Raw genomic sequence first — 7,768 nt, 5'->3', positions numbered from 1 at the left:
CTTGTAAAGGCTACCCTGAGCCCAGCTCTGTCCTCTGGACCCACACTGGGAAAACCCAACCCATCTCTCGCCCAGTGGCCGGATGTTTGAAGACAATGAGTCAGCTTCTCCCAGTGACCTCAGGCTGGTAGCTCCTCACTTTGTCCTCAGACTCTTCCTTAGCCCTTGGATTTTCTGGACCTTGCCTCTCTTGAAATCCCAGGAGCCCAGCACTGAGCCTACCAATGCCATGGGTGGTCTGAGCATGGAGCAGAAAAGGGCCGCTCTTTCTCTTGCCCTAAACACTCCAAATAAGCTTTTATCTAGATGCTGAGTCACTTGGCTGATTCATGTAGAATGCACTATTTTGGCAGGTGCTGCTGGCCATGTGCTGCTCTCCCCTGAGGAACTATATAGCTGAGTTTGGGCCTTGGGGAGGGGTTTGATGGGGAGGGGTGTGATGGGAAGGGGTGTGGTAGGGACCAGCTTGTATCTCTTTATCTCTTAAAGCTTTGCCCACCATCTCTGGCTGCCCAGATGCCTTTGGGCCTGATCTACTGTGCAGTGTCCTTGTTGTGCACCCCACATCCAAGCTGTTACCCAGCTCAGCACCACCAGCATGCAGCTCAGCCACCATGGATATAGCTGGAACAAACCAGAAGCGAACAAGAGCAGTGTCCTATGACCTGCATTCAGAATCACTTTCTGGGGCTGGGGTTGTAGCTCAGTTGGTAGAGTACTTGTCTCGCATGCACAAACTCCTGGGTTCAAGCCCCACCACCAAAAAAAAAGGATCACTTTCTAAGCCAGGCACAATGGTGTACACCTGTCCCAGCCACTTGGGAGGCTGAAGCAGGAGGACCACAAGTTTGAGGCCAGCCGGGGGAATTTATCTAGATGCTATCTCAACATAAAAAATAAAAAGGGCTGGTGGTGTAGCTGAGTGTGAGAAGCCCTAAGTTCAATTCCCAATATTGTTAAAAAAAAAAAAAATTATTTAATTATTTAATGGGTACATTTAGTCAATTAATTACAGGCCCACAATAAAATCATGGAAAATAAAATCATATGCAGTAAAACCAGACCACAGTTGATGCAGAGGTATCCTGAGTTCTTTCTCTGGCTCCTCCTAAAATTCATCAGTTGATCATCTCCATCTCCCCTTCTTGGATCTTTTGAGGAAAAGGTTTGAGGTCTCGGTTGTGCTTCATGTACTTAGAAATAAACAAATGTCACTTACCTAGCATGTATGAGGCACTGGGTTTGAATCTCAGCACCACATAAAAATAAAATAAGGTATTTCATCTATCTACAACAACAAAAAGAACTTAAAAAAAAAATAGACAAATGTTACTCCTGCTTCACTATTAGACTCTAGTTAGATAATCTGTATTTCACTTGAAAGTCACTCAACTCCAATCTTCAGCTCCAACTGTTAGGTTAATGAGCCTTTTTTAAAAAAATGGCCCCAGATTTACTTCAAGTCAAACATACTCTTTCCACAACCATCTAGAATCCAACTAATGATTCTTTCCGATGAGCCACATAATAGCTGCACAGTGGAATCCGCTGGGCTGTGCCTGAGTCTCCCCTCCAGAGGTTATGATTGATTCATCTGCGGGCAGCATCAGAGTTTTTAAAACTCTCCAAGAAAAGCAGCTGAAGTCCAGGAGCCCCGCTCTCGAGTTTACACACTGCTGGTGCATGCTTTCCCACCGGATCCTCACTGTCCCTCTGGGTCACTGTTGGGCGTGTCCTGTTAGTCCCACTTTACAGAAGCAGGGGAGGGAGGCTCAGAGGAACCCTTGCAGGTTTTGCCTGCCCTGAAATCTGCCTCCTTATATCTTCTTCATCTTTTATCTTATTTCTAAGGCAGCATCTATGTTATCCTCTCCTCTGTAAGACAGCCCTTCCAACATTCAAAAACCAAAATTATATTTCATTTTCAATGTATGTCCTTGTGCAAATCCCACCACTCATGGAGTGAGGTTGCTGGATGCATCCACCCGCAAGACGCTTCATTTGGTCATTCATTGGCTCTCCGGTGTGGCTTCCAGACACCAACTCTGGGTGGCCGGGTGATTTGACGCCTCCCTGGGTCCCTATGGTATTCTCCGTTTACTTTTATGTTACGCTGTAACATACTGTGCTTCCTCAAATTGCTTTAAGCTGACCTCTGGGTCAGGCTGAGGTGCTGGGAGCACCCAAAGACACAGACACCCTGGCTCTCCTCAAAGATTTAGGGAGAAGGGTGAATAGGTAGCGAGTAACCAATCTTTTCTTCACCTGCCTCATTTTTTTTTTTTTTTTTTTTTTTTTTTTTTTTTTGGGTGGTGCTGGGGATTGAACCCAGGGCCTTGTGCTTGTGAGGCAAGCACTCTACCAACTGAGCTATCTCCCCAGCCCCACCGGCCTCATTTTCAACTCCTTTCTAAAGCTTATGCTTCTAGAGCAATGGGTGTCCACATACTTGGAAGATGTGTATGTGTATATAAACAAATATAGCCATAAATAATGGATTTTTGCCTTATTCTCTTCTCAAAGTAAACAGTAAGTCATGTACTCTGCAACTTACTTTTTTCCACTTAATAGTGTATTATAGACATCCCCCCAAGTCAGTGCACAGAAAGGCCTACTCATGCCTTCACAACTGCGTCCTATCCCAAGGCGAGGCTAAATGTATTTTATTCAGCTGTCTTCCTCCTGTTTCTCTAAGCAATCCTGAGATAAGCGGCTGTCTGTATGTGTCCTCACTTCATGGTGCCTTATTGCTCTGTTTAAGGTAAATCGAGATCACTGGATAAAAGAAGTGACTGTTCCTGAGGTTCAAGTGTCTTCCCGTCCTCCTTCCCCAAAGGTTGCGGTGACCTCCAGCCTCTCTGTGAATGCCCGTTCCCACATGATCTTCAGGCTTGCCTGTTGTCCGCTGGAATTTGCAGCAATCTGGTGGGTGAACGATGATATTTTGCTACCCTAATTTCCTTGAACGCTTACTGTTTTCAACTAATTTCCTTCCCTCTGACTTGCCTCTCCATATTGTGGGCTGGGTTTGTCTTTTTCCCACCGATTTCTAAGAGCCCTGTAAGTACACAGAGAGTAACCCTTCATGTGGCCATGGTGCTCCCCACATAAGGAGGCCTTCTCAAATTTTCACGCAAGTGAAATTTGTGTGTCTTTTTCTTTCTGTGTCTTGCTTAAAAACATCTTGTTCTGGTCAGGCGCAGTGGCACAGTACCGTCATCCCAGCAACTTGGGAGGCTGAGGCAGGAGGATCGCAAGTTCAAGGTCAGCCTGGGCAACCAAGTGAGACCCTCAATGACTTAGTAAAATCCTGCCTCAGAATAAAAAATAAAGAGGACTGGGATTTGCTTAGTGTTAAAGCACCCCTAGGTTCAAGCCCAGTTTAAAAAAAAAAAAAAAAAAAAAATTTAATGTCTTCTTCGGACTAGAAAATAGTTATTTTCCTAATTTTCTTCTAGCTTTCCAATGTGTTAAATCTTATATTTAGATATTTAATCAAATGAAATTTGTCGTTTTTAAAAGGTGAAATTTGTCAGTTTTTGTTAAGCACATACTACACATTTTATTTGAAGTGACTACTACTATATTAGCTACGATTTTTAGTATGGGCGTTTGAGCTCATGAACTGCAATAAAATGATTTGAAACATTTTAAGTCCTAGAAATTTGTGTAAATCCAGAGCTGTTAGTAATTTGAATTATTATTCCTTGTGCATTTTTTATAGTGAAAAATTCACTCATCTACAATAAATCTTGTAATATTTTGTTAGTACCATGAAATAAAGATAATACTGTAAAATTTTGACTTAAAAAAAGTGAAATTTGTGTGCTTGTGAATGTGTATGTGTAAGAGGGGGACAAGGTGGTGACCAACCGTTTTCTTCCAGAGGTCTGGCCAGTTATGTCAGCATGACCATCAAATAAACCACTCTGTTCACACCAAGAGGAAATGCCATTTTCTCATAGGTAACATTTCTCAAATAAACTTGGATCTCTATCAGGATTTTCTAGTCTATTCCTCTTATTTGCCTTATTTATGTGTAATATATTGTCTAATTACATAACTTTAAAATAATAGTTAATATTGAAAGGATAATCACCATCATTCTTCCTTTTCAATTTTTCTTGGTGATTCTTGGACTTTAAATTAACATTGATTTTGGGGAAACTCACATTTTTTAATTTTCTTTCCCTGTTTAGGAGTATAGCATAGGTCTGCGAGTAATTTAAACTATTATTTTTATTTTTAAATGAATTTTATCAATTTTATTTATTTTTTAAAAGTGTCAACTTTTTGTTTTGTTTATTTTGAATTTTGTTGTTGTTTGTTTCAATTTCATTAATTTCAGCTCTGGTTTTAATTATTTCCTGTCTTCTGCTTTTGGTGTAGAGTAAATGAATTTTATATAATTTTAAAATAAATAGTACAATAAATACCAGTGCAGCCCTTTCCCCTGCCACATTCCCTACCATTCCCCACCCTGCCATCCCTTCCATCCTCAAACCAGGAAAACTGTTATTTTTATATTAAAACAAATACTGCTTTGTTGCAGTGTGATATAGTATGAAACTTACATATTATTGTTTAAAATAAAGTAAAAACCATAGATGTACTGATTGGTCCAGAGCCAAAAGACATAGAGAAGAAAAAAAAGTTCAGAAGGAAAACCAGAAGTGTTTGGGATCCGATAAACCAAGAAAGAGATTCAAGATGAACTGCCAGTGGTATTTGTGATGGTTAATTTTATGTGTCAATTCGACTAGGCCCAGGTTCCCAGATATTTATCAGACACTGTTCTAGATGTTTTTGTGAAGACATTTTTTAGATGATAAAACGCTTAAATCAACAGACTTTGAGTGAAGCCGAGTAACTTCCATGATATGATGGGTTTTATCAATTGGCTGAAGGCATTAAGAAAAAAAATGACTGAGATTCCCTTAGGAAGAGGGAATCTACCTCTATGTGGCCTTTGGACTCCAGCTGCAACATGGATTCTTCTCTAGGTCTCTAGACTGCCTTGCAAATTTTGTATTTTCTAGTCCCCATGATTACATGAGTCTATTCCTTAACATTTTTATCTCTATAGCTCCGTCTGTAATCTCTCCATATAACTCTAGACCCAGAAACAGAGAGAGAAGCCCATGTACATCTATGAGCAGAGTCATGTATGCACACACGCACACACATGCACGTATACATATGTTCACATGCATACACACACAGTCCCCTGCTCATACATGGTTTTGTTTTCTATGGTTTCATTTACCCACATTTGACTGTGGTCTGAGAATATTAAAAGCAAAGTTCTAAAAATGAATAATTCACATATTTTGAATGGCATGCTGGTCTGGGCAACACGATGAAAGCTCGCTGCATCCTGCTGGTCCCTCCTGGAGCACAAATCCCTCCTTGTCCAGTATATATAAGCTGTGTCTGCTTCCCACCTAGTGGTGGTATAGTAAGACATTTTGAGAGACCAGAGTCACATAAATTTTAACATAGTATATTGTTGTAGTTTTATTATTTGTTTTTGTTAATATCTTACTTGCTTAATTTATTTATGAAACTTTATAATAGGTGTATACGTACAGGAAAAAAAAAAAAACAGTGTGTATAAGGTTTGGTACCATCTGCAGTTCAGGTATCCAGGGGGGTCTTGGACCATGTCCCTTGAGGACAGAAAGGAACCACTGTATATACATCCTATGGGTTCTTTTTCTCTAGCAAGCTGTTATGGGACAGATGTTGAAAGTCAAAGGAAATGGCCAGAGAGCAGAGGACCCCTTTGGAAATTTTCGCCCAATCTTGATGGCCCTGAACCCAGGTTCACCTGTCTAGTTGTTGGTAAAATATACCTGAAATATCAGTCAAAATTGGTCATCCAAAGGCTGGTGTACCCTTCAGGAAATTCCACCTCCTCCCTTCTCATTCTGTGACGTGCCCTGTTCCTATCACACTCTTATTCTACCACTCGGGTCCTTTGACCCCTGCTTCTACCAACTCCTCACCAGCTCTTTTCTGTCACACTGCAAAGCTGGGCCCCTCTCTCTGGAGTCCTTCTGAAGCTGGAGTTCAACCTCTAATTTTTCAGGCCTCCAACCCACTCTGCTCAGCCCAGGCCCGTCTGCAGAGGCCATCTGTCTTCACTTCTTTGCCAATGCATCTGCATGATCATATATGGCAATACCGCAGGACACAACTATCCTCAAGACCCAGAGAGCGGAGGTGAGCGGCACCTTCACACCAGGGTGAAGCCCCTTTCCCCACAAACTACCAGAATCAAGGGTAAAAATTAAGGGTCACGTTTTGTTCTTTCTGTCCACAGATATTTTTCGAGCACCCTTTGAGAGGTATCATGGTGGTCTGTCTCTGAACCCACAGGAGCTGGATTTGACCTGCCTGGGTTCAAACTCCCAGATCTCCACTTACTAGCAAGTGAATGCTCAGTGTTTGATAAAGCCTCTGTGCCGTTTCCTCCCATGAAAGATGAAAAAGAAAGAAAGAAAAAAAAGGATGTGCCTATCTCATAGGCTGTTGTGAGAACTAAGCTAGTTCATGTTGGGGCATCAGCCAAAGTAGTTTCCTTTGACTGACATGAAAGTCTGACCTTGATTCATCCCACAATCCCAGGAGACTCAGGCCCATATGGCAGACTAGGAATTCTGATACAAGGTCCCAGGAGTACCTCAGTATTCTCAGGCAGGCAATGTCCTTTCTGACCCTTAATCTCCTCATCTGTAAAATAGGCAGCTGCATCCCTGGTCTCCGTTTCTTGAGGTCACTGTGAGGTTCTGCTGATATGCAGAGGATGCTCTTTGCACACTGTGAACTGGCCCCTGCAAGGTGGAACAGTTAGAGAGAACTGAGCATGTCCTTTCTGGATCTGTTGGAGTTTGTAAATGGAGATGGTTCACCTCAGCTCAAGGAGAAAATTCTCTCCTGCAGTTTACTCCAGCCATAAATGCCTTTGGTGCAGAGACCCAGGAGTGCTGGGCAGGGCCTGACTATAGCAATCAAGAGACCAGGCTGGGCTGTGCCCACTGTGTGGTCCCGTTTGTCCCTGTACTTTCCTGTCATAATGTTCAGCCCACCTCTGTATTGTTGCTTTTCTAATTGTTGACTGACCTTTGTGTGACATGTCCCCTCACACTCCCCAGAGCTTAGGGCACAGCCGGGGACCTGGTAGGTGCTCCATAAATGCTTGCTCAATGAATGAAAAATGACACAGAGGAGTGTTTATGACACAGGTCACAGTTCCTTGTGTGAGATCACCTCTCAAATGTCATTGCTTACACCAGAGGCCCCTCCAGAAACCAAATCCCAGAATTTGAGTGCACTCCTGGAGGAAAATCGAGGCCTAGAGAAGAAGTGGATGTCCAAAGTCACTCAGGTCTGCAGTGGCAGAACCAGGGTGGCCTCCACTGACGATCTGACCGGGACTCAGCGTCTCCAGAAAGGGGAACAGTGTCGGGCAAGCCGGAACAGTGGGGGCTGAGGCTGGATCCCAGGAATGCTTCCTTCTCCTGGTCCCTCGACCTCATAGATGATAAGCAAATCTGCGGGGCTGTGAAATCGGGGTCCCTGCTTCAGCCGCGAGGCAGTCCCAGGCGTGAAATGCACTACGACAGACCGCCCTCCCCGTGCGCCCGTGCAGCCGCGACGGCACAAAGAGGCCCGGCCGCGGCAGTTTTGAAAATACCAAGGAAGTTGATCTGGGCCGGGGCCCAAGAAGTGACGAGCGGCAGGGCGGGGGAGCGAGGCGAGCGGG

Source organism: Sciurus vulgaris (assembly GCF_902686455.1).
Source record: "Sciurus vulgaris genome assembly, chromosome: 5".
NCBI classification, from domain to species: domain Eukaryota; kingdom Metazoa; phylum Chordata; class Mammalia; order Rodentia; family Sciuridae; genus Sciurus; species Sciurus vulgaris.
The sequence above is the reverse complement of the archived record's forward strand: the minus strand, read 5'-3'. Positions refer to the sequence as shown.